This window comes from Electrophorus electricus, chromosome 16 (genome assembly GCF_013358815.1).
Source record: "Electrophorus electricus isolate fEleEle1 chromosome 16, fEleEle1.pri, whole genome shotgun sequence".
Lineage (NCBI taxonomy): Eukaryota > Metazoa > Chordata > Actinopteri > Gymnotiformes > Gymnotidae > Electrophorus > Electrophorus electricus.
The window spans coordinates 3,379,329-3,397,180 of record NC_049550.1 but is presented as its reverse complement, the minus strand read 5'-3'; positions in this window follow the sequence as shown (position 1 = coordinate 3,397,180).

Here is a 17,852-nt window from a genome sequence, read left to right as displayed (position 1 = left end):
GGAGCAAGTGCATTATTTCAATTTATTTTTCTCATATCTAGCATTTAAATTCTCTGGTACTAATAATTAGTGTACATCATGTATTATACATCTTATTGTTCTCTGGTCATCTGCATGAGCGAAAATTAGTGGTTTTCAGCTTTGATTATTAGTATGATGACATAAAGCTATAAAGCACAGGATAAGAATTTTTCATATTAAGATGGAACACTTATCGCTAAGTTAATGGAACATTTGAATCATTTAAGGTTTTCATTATAACCTTGTTTATAATTTATTCCATTGTTTTATGTGCAGTTTGATTATCAACTTAAAAATAATTGTTTCATACCTGCAATAACTTGCATTGCTTTAGGCCTAACTGCCAATATGGGTAATTATTTGGCATTGAATTAAGTTCTATTAACACCCACTCATGACCTCATCCTTGTATGATGTCATATAATTGTCGTTTATTTCAGCCCTTCAGCATCTGTTGCCAAATATGGATGAAGCAGAACAGACGAGGAGAAAAGGCGTGGCTCAGAAAGAATGTGAAGGAAAGAAAAAGAAACTGGCAGAAAGTACATCAAAGTGCAGAAACATTGTGGATCTGTTCAAAGGCTAATATCAGCCCCAGGCCTGGTGAAGTAAGTAACAAGGGGATGAAGAAATGGATTTGATACCTACCGTTCATGAGCAATTAGCAGAAGAAGCTGGACCATCAACAGGTTTATTGAAAATTGGTGAACTGGTTCAATCAGCTGATAGACATGTCTGATACAGCTATTGCACATGTAGAGGAACCTCAGAAGGGATACCTGTCTTTTAAAACTACTTTAAGAAACCATGCGGATATGAAGAATGTGTGCTGTTTTAGAAGTACCACCCTATTTAAAAAAAACTGACACAAAAGGGTGAAGAGGTCTTTCATGTGAAAAGATGGTTCAAATAGATGGTGGTTGTAATACAACAAAGACAACCATTCTCTTTATTGTTCAGTGTGCTTAGCATTTTCCAGCGCCACAGACATATTAATGTTCATCAAAGGAATGAGTGACATATTCATACACGTGTTGAAGAACATGAACAATCTTCTGCAACATATCTGCGAGATCGGAAACAGTCCAACGTTTCTCACTTGCTGACATGTAGTCATCAAAATGAGGTGAGAAAGAAATGACAAGCAATGGAAAGAGTCATAGAAGTAGTCAAACTCATTGGTAAAAGGAGGCTGAGTTACAGAGGAAGTAAGGAAGCAGCATACACATTTGATGATGAGATTAACCATGGGACGTTTCTGGAAATTTGAAAACCTGTTTCATAGTTTATAAAAGCTAAAGAACAGAGTTGCAATGTACTTATTGCAAAGTATAAAACAGATTGTCTTCTCTTAAAATCAAATCTTTCCCATCATTCATATTTAGTCTAAAGTAGAATCTCTTGCCCTGAAAAAGTGTTTAATTAAGGCGATTACAGTGCCTGGAAAACCTGTTTCATGGTATAAAAAAGCTGAAGAACAGAGTTACAGTGTACTTAATGCGAACTATACAACAGATTATCTTTACTTTAAACTCAAATCTTTGAAAGATTCTTCCCATCATTCATATTTCAGTCTAAAGTAGAATCTCTTGCGCTGAAATGTCGATTACAATGCTTTGAAAAGGTCTATAAAAGCTAAAGAAAAGAGTTGCAATGTACTTATTGCAAACTATACAACAGATTGTCTTCACTTAAAATCAAATCTTTGAAAGATTCTTCCCATCATTCATATTTCAGTCTAAAGCAGAATCTCTTGGCCTGAAACAGTGTCTAAGGTGAATACAATGCTTTGAAAAGCTGTTTCATTGTGTATAAAACCCACAGAATAGATTTGCAATGTACTTATTGCAAACTATACATCAGATTGTCTTCACTAAAAATCAAATCTTTGAAAGATTCTTCCCATCATTCATATTTCAGTCTAAAGCAGAATCTCTTGGCCTGAAACAGTGTCTAAGGTGATTACAATGCTTTGAAAAGCTGTTTCATTGTGTATAAAACCCCAAGGAGAGAGTTGCAATGTATGTATTGCAAACTATACAACAGATTGCCTTCACTTAAAATCAAATCTTTGAAAGATTCTTCCCATCATTCATATTTTGGTCTAAAGCAGAATCTCTTGCCTTGAAACAGTGTCTAAGGTGATTACAATGCTTTGAAAAGCTGTTTCATTGTGTATAAAACCCACAGAACAGAGTTGCAATATACTTATTGCAAAGTATACAACAGATTGTCTTCACTTAAAATCAAATCTTTGAAAGATTCTTCCCATCATTCATATTTTAGTATAAAGCAGAATCTCTTGCCCTGAAACAGTGTCTAAGGCGATAACAATTCTTGGAAAAGGTGTTTCATTGTGTATAAAAGCTAAAGAACAGAGTTGCAATGTACTTATTGCAAACTATACAACAGATTGCCTTCACTTAAAATCAAATATTTCCCATCATTTATATTTTAGTCTAAAGCAGAATCTCTTGCGCTGAAAGTGTCTAAGGTGATTACAATGCTTTGAAAGCTGTTTCATTGTGTATAAAACCCACAGAATAGATTTGCAATGTACTTATTGCAAACTATACATCAGATTGTCTTCACTAAAAATCAAACCTTTGAAAGATTCTTCCCATCATTCATATTTTAGTCTAAAGTACAATCTTTTGCGCTGAAACAGTTTTTTCTTCGATTAAAATACTTTGAAAAGGTGTTTCATAGACTATAAAAGCTAAAGAAAAGAGTTGCAGTGTACTTATTGCAAACTATACAACAGATTGTCTTCACTTAAAATCAAATCTTTCCCATCATTTATATTTTAGTCTAAAGCAGAATCTCTTGCCCTGAAAGTGTCTAAATTGTAAATTACAATGCTTTGAAAAGCTGTTTCATTGTGTTTAAACCGACAGAACAAAGTTGCAATGTACTTATTGCAAAGTATACAACAGATTGTCTTCACTTAAACTCAGATCTTTGAAAGATTCTTCCCATCATTCATATTTTGGTCTAAAGTAGAATCTCTTACACTCAAACAGTGCTTAAGGCTATTACAATGCTTTGAAATCATGTTTCATAGTTTATAAAACCTAAAGAACAGAGATACAATGTACATATTGCAAACTATACAACAGATTGTCTTCACTTACCATTAAATCTTTCCCATCATTCATATTTTACTCTAAAATAAAATGTCTTGCCTTGAAACAGTTTTTAAGTTAATTACAATATGTTGAAAAGTTGTTTTATTGTTAATAAAAGCTAAAGAACAGAGTTGTAAAGTACTTATTCTAAAGTGTCAAACAGATTTTCTTCACTTAAAATCAAAACTTTCCCATCATTCATGTTTTAGTCTAAAGTAGAAACTCTTTTGCCTGAAATAGTGTCAACGGCGATTACAAAGCTTTGAAAAGCTGTATAAAAGCTAAAGAACAGAGTTGCAACATACTTATTGCAAACTATACAACAGATTGTCTTCACTTAAAATGAAATCTTTGAAAGATTCTTCCCATCATTCATATTTTAGTCTAAAGTAGAATCTCTTGCGCTGAAAGTGTCTAAGGTGATTACAATGCTTTGAAAGCTGTTTCATTGTGTATAAAACCCACAGAATAGATTTGTAATGTACTTATTGCAAACTTTACATCAGATTGTCTTCACTTAAAATCAAATCTTTGAAAGATTCTTTCCATCATTTATATTTTAGTCTAAAGTAGAATCTCTTGCGCTGAAATGTCGATTACAATGCTTTGAAAAGGTGTATAAAAGCTAAAGAAAAGAGTTGCAATGTACTTATTGCAAACTATACAACAGATTGTCTTCACTTAAAATCAAATCTTTGAAAGATTCTTCCCATCATTCATATTTTAGTCTAAAGCAGAATCTCTTGGCCTGAAACAGTGTCTAAGGTGATGACAATGCTTTGAAAAGCTGTTTCATTGTGTATAAAACCCCAAGGAGAGAGTTGCAATGTACGTATTGCAAACTATACAACAGATTGCCTTCACTTAAAATCAAATCTTTGAAAGATTCTTCCCATCATTCATACTTTAGTCTAAAGCAGAATCTCTTGCCCTGAAACAGTGTCTAAGGTGATTACAATGCTTTGAAAAGCTATTTCATTGTGTATAAAACCCACAGAACAGAGTTGCAATATACTTATTGCAAAGTATACAACAGATTGTCTTCACTTAAAATCAAATCTTTGAAAGATTCTTCCCATCATTCATATTTTAGTATAAAGCAGAATCTCTTGCCCTGAAACAGTGTCTAAGGCGATTACAATGCTTTGAAAAGGTGTTTCATAGACTATAAAAGCTAAAGAAAAGAGTTGCAATGTACTTATTGCAAACTATACAACAGATTGCCTTCACTTAAAATCAAATATTTCCCATCATTTATATTTTAGTCTAAAGCAGAATCTCTTGCGCTGAAAGTGTCTAAGGTGATTACAATGCTTTGAAAGCTGTTTCATTGTGTATAAAACCCACAGAATAGATTTGCAATTTACTTATTGCAAACTTTACATCAGATTGTCTTCACTGAAAATCAAATCTTTGAAAGATTCTTCCCATCATTTATATTTTAGTCTAAAGTAGAATCTCTTGCGCTGAAACGTCGATTACAATGCTTTGAAAAGGTGTATAAAAGCTAAAGAAAAGAGTTGCAATGTACTTATTGCAAACTATACAACAGATTGTCTTCACTTAAAATCAAATCTTTGAAAGATTCTTCCCATCATTCATATTTTAGTCTAAAGCAGAATCTCTTGCCATGAAACAGTGTCTAAGGTGATTACAATGCTTTGAAAAGCTGTTTCATTGTTTATAAAACCCACAGAACAAAGTTGCAATGTACTTATTGCAAAGTATACAACAGATTGTCTTCACTTAAAATCAAATCTTTGAAAGATTCTTCCCATCATTCATATTTTAGTATAAAGTACAATCTTTTGCGCTGAAACAGTTTTTTCTTCGATTAAAATACTTTGAAAAGGTGTTTCATAGACTATAAAAGCTAAAGAAAAGAGTTGCAGTGTACTTATTGCAAACTATACAACAGATTGTCTTCACTTAAAATCACATCTTTCCCATCATTTATATTTTAGTCTAAAGCAGAATCTCTTGCCCTGAAAGTGTCTAAATTGTAAAATTACAATGCTTTGAAAAGCTGTTTCATTGTGTTTAAAACCGACAGAACAAAGTTGCAATGTACTTATTGCAAAGTATACAACAGATTGTCTTCACTTAAACTCAGATCTTTGAAAGATTCTTCCCATCATTCATATTTTGGTCTAAAGTAGAATCTCTTACACTCAAACAGTGCTTAAGGCTATTACAATGCTTTGAAATCATGTTTCATAGTTTATAAAACCTAAAGAACAGAGATACAATGTACATATTGCAAACTATACAACAGATTGTCTTCACTTACCATTAAATCGTTCCCATCATTCATATTTTACTCTAAAATAAAATGTCTTGCCTTGAAACAGTTTTTAAGTTAATTACAATATGTTGAAAAGTTGTTTTATTGTTAATAAAAGCTAAAGAACAGAGTTGCAAAGTACTTATTCTAAAGTGTCAAACAGATTTTCTTCACTTAAAATTAAAACTTTCCCATCATTCATATTTTAGTCTAAAGTAGAAACTCTTTTGCCCTGAAATAGTGTCAACGGCGATTACAAAGCTTTGAAAAGCTGTATAAAAGCTAAAGAACAGAGTTGCAACATACTTATTGCAAACTATACAACAGATTGTCTTCACTTAAAATGAAATCTTTGAAAGATTCTTCCCATCATTCATATTTTAGTCTAAAGTAGAATCTCTTGCACTGAAACAGTGCCTAAGGTGAATACAATGCTTTGAAAAGCTGTTTCATTGTGTATAAAACCCACAGAATAGATTTGCAATGTACTTATTGCAAACTATACATCAGATTGTCTTCACTAAAAATCAAACCTTTGAAAGATTCTTCCCATCATTTATATTTTAGTCTAAAGTAGAATCTCTTGCGCTGAAATGTCGATTACAATGCTTTGAAAAGGTGTATAAAAGCTAAAGAAAAGAGTTGCAATGTACTTATTGCAAACTATACAACAGATTGTCTTCACTTAAAATCAATTCTGTGAAAGATTCTTTCTCATCATTCATATTTAGTATAAAGCAGAATCTCTGCCCTGAAAAAGTGTTTAAGGAGATTACAATTCTTGGAAAAGGTGTTTCATTGTGTATAAAAGCTAAAGAACAGAGTTGCAATGTACTTATTGCAAACTATACAACAGATTGCCTTCACTTAAAATCAAATATTTCCCATCATTTATATTTTAGTCTAAAGCAGAATCTCTTGCGCTGAGAGTGTCTAAGGTGATTACAATGCTTTGAAAGCTGTTTCATTGTGTATAAAACCCACAGAATAGATTTGCAATGTACTTATTGCAAACTTTACATCAGATTGTCTTCACTTAAAATCAAATCTTTGAAAGATTCTTTCCATCATTTATATTTTAGTCTAAAGTAGAATCTCTTGCGCTGAAATGTCGATTACAATGCTTTGAAAAGGTGTATAAAAGCTAAAGAAAAGAGTTGCAATGTACTTATTGCAAACTATACAACAGATTGTCTTCACTTAAAATCAAATCTTTGAAAGATTCTTCCCATCATTCATATTTTAGTCTAAAGCAGAATCTCTTGCCATGAAACAGTGTCTAAGGTGATTACAATGCTTTGAAAAGCTGTTTCATTGTGTATAAAACCCACAGAACAAAGTTGCAATGTACTTATTGCAAAGTATACAACAGATTGTCTTCACTTAAAATCAAATCTTTGAAAGATTCTTCCCATCATTCATATTTTAGTATAAAGTACAATCTTTTGCGCTGAAACAGTTTTTTCTTCGATTAAAATACTTTGAAAAGGTGTTCATAGACTATAAAGCTAAAGAAAAGAGTTGCAGTGTACTTATTGCAAACTATACAACAGATTGTCTTCACTTAAAATCAAATCTTTCCCATCATTTATATTTTAGTCTAAAGCAGAATCTCTTGCCCTGAAAGTGTCTAAATTGTAAAATTACAATGCTTTGAAAAGCTGTTTCATTGTGTTTAAAACCGACAGAACAAAGTTGCAATGTACTTATTGCAAAGTATATAACAGATTGTCTTCACTTAAACTCAGATCTTTGAAAGATTCTTCCCATCATTCATATTTTGGTCTAAAGTAGAATCTCTTACACTCAAACAGTGCTTAAGGCTATTACAATGCTTTGAAATCATGTTTCATAGTTTATAAAACCTAAAGAACAGAGATACAATGTACATATTGCAAACTATACAACAGATTGTCTTCACTTACCATTAAATCTTTCCCATCATTCATATTTTACTCTAAAATAAAATGTCTTGCCTTGAAACAGTTTTTAAGTTAATTACAATATGTTGAAAAGTTGTTTTATTGTTAATAAAAGCTAAAGAACAGAGTTGCAAAGTACTTATTCTAAAGTGTCAAACAGATTTTCTTCACTTAAAATCAAAACTTTCCCATCATTCATATTTTAGTCTAAAGTAGAAACTCTTTTGCCCTGGAATAGTGTCAACGGTGATTACAAAGCTTTGAAAAGCTGTATAAAAGCTAAAGAACAGAGTTGCAACATACTTATTGCAAACTATACAACAGATTGTCTTCACTTAAAATGAAATCTTTGAAAGATTCTTCCCATCATTCATATTTTAGTCTAAAGTAGAATCTCTTGCACTGAAACAGTGTCTAAGGTGAATACAATGCTTTGAAAAGCTGTTTCATTGTGTATAAAACCCACAGAATAGATTTGCAATGTACTTATTGCAAACTATACATCAGATTGTCTTCACTAAAAATCAAACCTTTGAAAGATTCTTCCCATCATTTATATTTTAGTCTAAAGTAGAATCTCTTGCGCTGAAATGTCGATTACAATGCTTTGAAAAGGTGTATAAAAGCTAAAGAAAAGAGTTGCAATGTACTTATTGCAAACTATACAACAGATTGCCTTCACTTAAAATCCAATCTTTGAAAGATTCTTCCCATCATTCATATTTTAGTATAAAGTACAATCTTTTGCGCTGAAACAGTTTTTCGGCGATTACAATGCTTTGAAAAGGTGTTTCCTAGACTATAAAAGCTAAAGAAAAGTGTTGCAATGTACTTATTGCAAACTATACAACAGATTGTCTTCACTTAAAATCAATTCTGTGAAAGATTCTTCTCATCATTCATATTTTAGTATAAAGCATAATCTCTTGCCCTGAAAAAGTGTTTAAGGAGATTACAATTCTTGGAAAAGGTGTTTCATAGTGTATAAAAGCTAAAGCATAGAGTTGCAATGTACTTATTGCAAACTATACATCAGATTGTCTTCACTTAAAATCACATCTTTCCCATCATTTATATTTTAGTCTAAAGCAGAATCTCTTGCCCTGAAACAGTGTCTAAGGTGATTACAATGCTTTGAAAAGCTGTTTCATTGTGTATAAAACCCACAGAACAGAGTTGCAATGTACTTATTGCAAAGTATACAACCGATTGTCTTCACTTAAAATCAAATCTTTGAAAGATTCTTCCCATCATTTATATTTTACTCTAAAGTAGCATTTTTTGCCCTGAAAATGTGTTTAAGGAGTTTATAATTCTTGGAAAAGGTGTTTCATAGTGTATAAAAGCTAAAGAATAGAGTTGCAACATACTTATTGCAAACTATACAACAGATTATCTTTACTTAAACTCAAATCTTTGAAAGATTCTTCCCATCATTCATATTTTGGTCTAAAGTAGAATCTCTTGCGCTGAAATGTCGATTACAATGCTTTGAAAAGGTGTATAAAAGCTAAAGAAAAGAGTTGCAATGTACTTATTGCAAACTATACAACAGATTGTCTTCACTTAAAATCAATTCTGTGAAAGATTCTTTCTCATCATTCATATTTTAGTATAAAGCAGAATCTCTTGCCCTGAAAAAGTGTTTAAGGAGATTACAATTCTTGGAAAAGGTGTTTCATTGTGTATAAAAGCTAAAGAACAGAGTTGCAATGTACTTATTGCAAACTATACAACAGATTGCCTTCACTTAAAATCAAATATTTCCCATCATTTATATTTTAGTCTAAAGCAGAATCTCTTGCGCTGAGAGTGTCTAAGGTGATTACAATGCTTTGAAAGCTGTTTCATTGTGTATAAAACCCACAGAATAGATTTGCAATGTACTTATTGCAAACTTTACATCAGATTGTCTTCACTTAAAATCAAATCTTTGAAAGATTCTTTCCATCATTTATATTTTAGTCTAAAGTAGAATCTCTTGCGCTGAAATGTCGATTACAATGCTTTGAAAAGGTGTATAAAAGCTAAAGAAAAGAGTTGCAATGTACTTATTGCAAACTATACAACAGATTGTCTTCACTTAAAATCAAATCTTTGAAAGATTCTTCCCATCATTCATATTTTAGTCTAAAGCAGAATCTCTTGCCATGAAACAGTGTCTAAGGTGATTACAATGCTTTGAAAAGCTGTTTCATTGTGTATAAAACCCACAGAACAAAGTTGCAATGTACTTATTGCAAAGTATACAACAGATTGTCTTCACTTACCATCAAATCTTTCCCATCATTCATATTTTAGTATAAAGTACAATCTTTTGCGCTGAAACAGTTTTTCGGCGATTACAATGCTTTGAAAAGGTGTTTCCTAGACTATAAAAGCTAAAGAAAAGTGTTGCAATGTACTTATTGCAAACTATACAACAGATTGTCTTCACTTAAAATCAATTCTGTGAAAGATTCTTCTCATCATTCATATTTTAGTATAAAGCATAATCTCTTGCCCTGAAAAAGTGTTTAAGGAGATTACAATTCTTGGAAAAGGTGTTTCATAGTGTATAAAAGCTAAAGCATAGAGTTGCAATGTACTTATTGCAAACTATACATCAGATTGTCTTCACTTAAAATCACATCTTTCCCATCATTTATATTTTAGTCTAAAGCAGAATCTCTTGCCCTGAAACAGTGTCTAAGGTGATTACAATGCTTTGAAAAGCTGTTTCATTGTGTATAAAACCCACAGAACAGAGTTGCAATGTACTTATTGCAAAGTATACAACCGATTGTCTTCACTTAAAATCAAATCTTTGAAAGATTCTTCCCATCATTTATATTTTACTCTAAAGTAGCATTTTTTGCCCTGAAAATGTGTTTAAGGAGTTTATAATTCTTGGAAAAGGTGTTTCATAGTGTATAAAAGCTAAAGAATAGAGTTGCAACATACTTATTGCAAACTATACAACAGATTATCTTTACTTAAACTCAAATCTTTGAAAGATTCTTCCCATCATTCATATTTTGGTCTAAAGTAGAATCTCTTACACTCAAACAGTGCTTAAGGCTATTACAATGCTTTGAAATCATGTTTCATAGTTTATAAAACCTAAAGAAAAGAGATACAATGTACATATTGCAAACTATACAACAGATTCTCTTCACTTACCATCAAATCTTTCCCATCTTTCATATTTTACTCTAAAATAAAATGTCTTGCCCTGAAACAGTGTTTAAGTCAATTACAATATGTTGAAAAGTTGTTTCCTTGTTAATAAAAGCTTAAGAACAGAGTTGCAAAGTACTTATTCTAAAGTATAAAACAGATTTTCTTCACTTAAAATCAAAACGTTCCCATCATTCATATTTTAGTCTAAAGTAGAAACTCTTTTGCCCTGAAATAGTGTCAACGTCGATTACACTGCTTTGAAAAGGTGTATAAAAGCTAAATAAAAGAGTTGCAATGTACTTATTGCAAACTATACAACAGATTGTCTTCACGTAAAATGAAATCTTTGAAAGATTATTCCCATCATTCATTTTTTAGTCTAAAGTAGAATCTCTTGTGGTGAATCAGTGTCTAAGGTGATTAAAATGCTTTGAAAAGCTGTTTCATTTTGCATAAAACCCACAGAATAGATTTGCAATGTACTTATTGCAAACTATACATCAGATTGTCTTCACTTACCATCAAATCTTTCCCATCATTCATATTTTAGTCTAAAGTAGAAACTCTTTTGCCATGAAATAGTGTCAACGGCGATTACAAAGCTTTGAAAAGCTGTATAAAAGCTAAAGAACAGAGTTGCAACATACTTATTGCAAACTATACAACAGATTTTATTCACTTAAAATGAAATCTTTGAAAGATTCTTCCCATCATTCATTTTTTAGTCTAAAGTAGAATCTCTTGTGGTGAATCAGTGTCTAAGGTGATTAAAATGCTTTGAAAAGCTGTTTCATTTTGCATAAAACCCACAGAATAGATTTGCAATGTACTTATTGCAAACTATACATCAGATTGTCTTCACTTACCATCAAATCTTTCCCATCATTCATATTTTAGTCTAAAGTAGAAACTCTTTTGCCATGAAATAGTGTCAACGGCGATTACAAAGCTTTGAAAAGCTGTATAAAAGCTAAAGAACAGAGTTGCAACATACTTATTGCAAACTATACAACAGATTGTCTTCACTTAAAATGAAATCTTTGAAAGATTCTTCCCATCATTCATTTTTTAGTCTAAAGTAGAATCTCTTGTGGTGAAACAGTGTCTAAGGTGATTAAAATGCTTTGAAAAGCTGTTTCATTGTGCATAAAACCCACAGAATAGATTTGCAATGTACTTATTGCAAACTATACATCAGATTGTCTTCACTTAAAATCAAATCTTTGAAAGATTCTTCCCATCATTCATATTTTAGTCTAAAGTAGAATCTCTTGAGCTGAAACAGTGTCTAAGGTGATTACAATGCTTTGAAAAGGTGTTTCATAGTCTATAAAATCTAAAGAAAAGAGTTGCAGTGTACTTATTGCAAACTATACAACAGATTGTCTTCACTTAAAATCAAATCTTTGAAAGATTCTTCTCATCATTCATATTTTAGTATAAAGCAGAATGTCTTGCCCTGAAAAAGTGTTTAAGGAGAATACAATTCTTGGAAAAGGTGTTTCATAGTGTATAAAAGCTAAAGAATAGAGTTGCACATACTTATTGCAAATTATACATCAGATTGTCTTCACTTAAAATCAAATCTTTCCCATCATTTATATTTTAGTCTAAAGTAGAATCTCTTGTGCTGAAACGTCAATTACAATGCTTTGAAAAGGTGTATAAAAGCTAAAGAAAAGAGTTGCAATGTACTTATTGCAAACTATACAACAGATTGTCTTCACTTAAAATGAAATCTTTGAAAGATTCTTCCCATCATTTATATTTTAGTCTAAAGTAGACTCTCTTGCGCTGAAATAGTGTCTAAGGCGATTACAATGCTTTGAAAAGTAATATAAAAGCTAAAGAACAGAATTACAATGAACATATTGCAAACTATACAACAGATTGTCTTCACTTACCATCAAATCTTTCCCATCATTCATATTTTAGTCTAAAGTAGAAACTTTTTTGCCATGAAATAGTGTCAACGGCGATTACAAAGCTTTGAAAAGCTGTATAAAAGCTAAAGAACAGAGTTGCAACATACTTATCGCAAACTATACAACAGATTGTCTTCATTTAAAATGAAATATTTGAAAGATTCTTCCCGTCATTCATATTTTAGTCTAAAGTAGAATCTCTTGCGCTGAAACAGTGTCTAAGGTGATTAAAATGCTTTGAAAAGCTGTTTCATTGTGTTTAAAACCCACAGAAGAAAGTTGCAATGTACTTATTGCAAACTATACAACAGATTGTCTTCACTTAAAATCAAATCTTTGAAAGATTCTTCCCATCATTTATATTTTAGTCTAAAGTAGACTCTCTTGCGCTGAAATAGTGTCTAAGGCGATTACAATGCTTTGAAAAGGTGTATAAAAGCTAAAGAACAGAGTTACAATGAACTTAATGCAAACTATACAACAGATTGTCTGCACTTAAACTCAAATCTTTGAAAGATTCTTCCCATCATTCATATTTTGGTCTAAAGTAGAATGTCTTACACTCAATCAGTGCTTAAGGTGATTACAATGCTTTGAAATCATGTTTCATAGTTTATAAAACCTAAAGAACAGAGTTACAATGTACATTTTGCAAACTATACATCAGATTGTCTTCACTTAAAATCACATCTTTGAAAGATTCTTCCCATCATTCATATTTTAGTCTAAAGCAGAATCTCATGCCCTGAAACAGTGTCTAAGGTGATTACAATGCTTTGAAAAGGTGTTTCATAGTGTATAAAAGCTAAAGAAAAGAGTTGCAATGTACTTATTGCAAACTATATAACAGATTGTCTTCACTTAAACTCAAATCTTTGAAAGATTCTTCCCATCATTCATATTTTAGTCTAAAGCAGAATCTCTTGCCCTGAAATAGAGTCTAAGGTGATTACAATGCTTTGAAATCATGTTTCATAGTTTGTAAAACCTAAAGAACAGAGTTACAATGTGCTTATTGCAAAATATACAAGAGATTGTCTTTACTTCCCATCAAATCTTTCCCATCATTCATATTTTACTCTAAAATAAAATGTCTTGCCGTGAAACACTGTTTAAGTCAATTACAATATGTTGAAAAGTTGTTTCATTGTTAATAAAAGCTTAAGAACAGAGTTGCAAAGTACTTATTCTAAAGTGTAAAACAGATTTTCTTCACTTAAAATCAAAACTTTCCCATCATTCATATTTTAGTCTAAAGTAGAAACTCTTTTGTCCTGAAAAAGTGTCAAAGGCGATTACAAAGCTTTGAAAAGCTGTATAAAAGCTAAAGAACAGTGTTGCAACATACTTATTGCAAACTATACAACAGATTTTCTTCACTTAAAATCAAATCTTTGAAAGATTCTTCCCATCATTTATATTTTAGTCTAAAGTAGAATCTCTTGTGCTGAAACGTCGAATACAATGCTTTGAAAAGGTGTATAAAAGCTAAAGAAAAGAATTGCAATGTACTTATTGCAAACTATACAACAGATTGTCTTCACTTAAAATCAAATCTTTGAAAGATTCTTCCCATCATTTATATTTTATTCTAAAGTAGAATCTCTTGCCCTGAAACAGTGTCTAAGGCTATTACAATGCTTTGCAAAGGTGTTTCATAGTGCATAAAAGCTAAAGAAAAGAGTTGCAACGTACTTATTGCAAACTATACAACAGATTGTCTTCACTTAATCAAGTTTGTGAAAGATTATTCTCATCATTCATATTTTAGACTAAAGCAGAATCTCTTGCCCTGAAACAGTGTCTAAGGTGATTACAATGCTTTGAAAAGCTGTTTCATTGTGTAAAAAACCCACAGAACAAAGTTGCAATGTACTTATTGGAAAGTATACAACAGATTGTCTTCACTTAAACTCAAATCTTTGAATGATTCTTCCCATCATTTATATTTTAGTCTAAATAGAATCTCTTGCGCTGAAACGTCGATTACAATGCTTTGAAAAGGTGTATAAAAGCTAAAGAAAAGAGGTGCAATATACTTATTGCAAACTATACAACAGATTGTCTTCACTTAAACTGAAATCTTTGAAAGATTCTTCCCATCATTCATATTTTAGTCTAAAGTAGAATCTCTTGCGCTGAAACAGTGTCTAAGGTGATTAAAATACTTTGAAAAGCTGTTTCATTGTGTATAAAATCCACAGAATAGATTTGCAATTTACTTATTGCAATCTATACATCAGATTGTCTTCACTTAAAATCAAATCTTTGAAAGATTCTTCCCATCATTCATATTTTAGTCTAAAGCAGAATCTCTTGCCCTGAAACAGTGTCTAAGGTGATTAAAATGATTTGAAAAGCTGTTTCATTGTGTATAAAACCCACAGAACAAAGATGCATTGTACTTATTGCAAACTAGACAACAAATTGTCTTCGCTTAAAATCAAATCTTTGAAAGATTCTTCCCATCATTTATATTTTTGTCTAAAGTAACATCTTTTGCCCTGAAAAAGTGTTTAAGGAGATTATAATTCTTGGAAAAGGTGTTTCATAGTGTATAAAAGCTAAAGATTAGAGTTGCAACTAACTTATTGCAAACTACACAACAGATTATCTTTACTTAAACTCAAATCTTTGAAAGATTCTTCCCATCATTCATATTTTAGTCTAAAGCAGAATCTCTTGCTCTGAAACAGTGCCTAAGGAGATTACAATGCTTTGAAAAGGTGTTTCATAGTTTATAAAAGCTAAAGAAAAGAGTTGCAATGTACTTATTGCAAACTATACAACAATTTGTCTTCACTTAAAATCAAGTCTGTGAAAGATTCTTTTCATCATTCATATTTTAGTCTAAAGTAGAAAATCTTTTGCCCTGAAATAGTGTCAAAGGTGATTACAAAGCTTTGAAAAGCTGTATAAAAGCTAAAAAAAAGAGTTGCAACATATTTATTGCAAACTATACAACAGATTGTCTTCACTTAAACTCAAATCTTTGAAAGATTCTTCCCATCATTCATATTTTAGTCTAAAGCAGAATCTCTTGCACTGAAACAGTGTCTAAGGCTATTACAATGCTTTGAAAAGCTGTTTCATTGTGTATAAAACAACAAGGAGAGAGTTGCAATGTACTTATTGCAAACTATAAAACAGATGGTCTTCACTTAAAATCAAATCTTTGAAAGATTCTTCCCATCATTCATATTTTAGTCTAAAGCAGAATCCCTTGCCCTGAAAAAGTGTCTAAGGTGATTACATTTCTTGGAAAAGCTGTTTTATTGTGTATAAAACCCCAAGGAGAGAGTTGCAAAGTACTTATTGCAAAGTATACAACAGATTGTCTTCACTTAAAATCAAATCTTTGAAAGATTCTTCTCATCATTCATATTTTGGTTTAAAGTAGAATCTCTTACACTCAAACAGTGCTTAAGGCGATTACAATGCTTTGAAATCATGTTTCATAGTTTATAAAACCTAATGAACAGAGTTACAATGTACTTATTGCAAAGTATACAACAGATTGTCTTCACTTAAAATCAAAGCTTTGAAAGATTCTTCCCATCATTTATATTTTAGTCGAAAGTAGAATCTATTGCGCTGAAATAGTATCTAAGGCGATTACAATGCTTTGAAAAGGTGTATAAAAGCTAAAGAACAGAGTTGCAACGTACTTATTGCAAACTATGCAACAGATTGTCTTCACTTAAAATGAAATATTTTATTTTTCCCATCATTAATATTTTAGTCTAAAGTAGCATGTCTTGCCCTGAAAAAGTGTTTAAGGCGATTACAATTCTTGGAAAAGGTGTTTCATAGTCTATAAAACCTAAAGAATAGAGTGACAATGTACTTATTGCAGACTATAAAACAGAATGTCTTCACTTAAAATCAATTTTTGAAAGAGTCAAAATTTGCATGCATCATATTTTAGTCTAAAGTAGAATCTTTTGCCCTGAAACAGTGTTTAAGGTGATTACAATGCTTTGAAAACCTGTTTCTTAGTTTATAAAACCTAAATAACAGAGTTGCATAGTACTTATTGCAAATGATACAACAGATTATCTTCAATTAAAATCAAATCTATCCCATCATTCATATTTTAATCTAAAGTAGAATATCTTGCCCTGAAACAGTGTTTAAGGCGATTACAATGCTTGGAAAGCTGTTTCATGGTATATAAATGCTAAACAACAGAGTTGCAATGTACTTATTGCAAAGTATACAACAGATTGTCTTCACTTAAAATGAAATCTTTGAAAGATTCTTCCCATCATTCATATTTTAGTCTAAAGTAGAATCTCTTGCGCTGAAACGTCGATTACAATGCTTTGAAAAGGTGTATAAAAGCTAAAGAAAAGAGGTGCAATATACTTATTGCAAACTATACAACAGATTGTCTTCTCTTAAACTGAAATCTTTGAAAGATTCTTCCCATCATTCATATTTTAGTCTAAAGCAGAATCTCTTGCCCTGAAACAGTGTCTAAGGTGATTAAAATTATTTGAAAAGGTGTTTCATTGTGTATAAAACCCACAGAACAAAGTTGCAATGTACTTCTTGCAAACTATAAAACAGATTGTCTTCACTTAAAATAAAATGTTTGAAAGATTCTTCCCATCATTCATATTTTAGTCTAAAGCAGAATATCTTGCCCTGAAACAGTGTCTAAGGTGATTACAATTCTTGGAAAAGGTGTTTCATAGTGTATAAAAGCTAAAGAATAGAGTTGCAATGTACTTATTCCAAACTATACATCAGATTGTCTTCACTTCAAATCAAATCTTTGAAAGATTCTTCCCAACCTTTATATTTTAGTCTAAAGTAGAATCTCTTGCGCTGAAACGTCGATTACAATGCTTTGAAAAGGTGTATAAAAGCTAAAGAAAAGAGTTGCAATGTACTTATTGCAAACTATACAACAGATTGTCTTCACTTAAACTCAAATCTTTGAAAGATTCTTCCCATCATTCATATTTTAGTCTAAAGCAAAATCTCTTGCCCTGAAATAGAGTCTAAGGTGATTACAATGCTTTGAAAAGCTGTTTCATCGTGTATAAAACCCACAGAACAAAGTTGCAATGTACTTATTGCAAACTATATAACAGATTGTCTTCACTTAAACTCAAATCTTTGAAAGATTCTTCCCATCATTCATATTTTAGTCTAAAGCAGAATCTCTTGCCCTGAAATAGTCTAAGGTGATTACAATGCTTTGAAATCATGTTTCATAGTTTGTAAAACCTAAAGAACAGAGTTACAATGTGCTTATTGCAAAATATACAAGAGATTGTCTTTACTTCCCATCAAATCTTTCCCATCATTCATATTTTACTCTAAAATAAAATGTCTTGCCGTGAAACAGTGTTTAAGTCAATTACAATATGTTGAAAAGTTGTTTCATTGTTAATAAAAG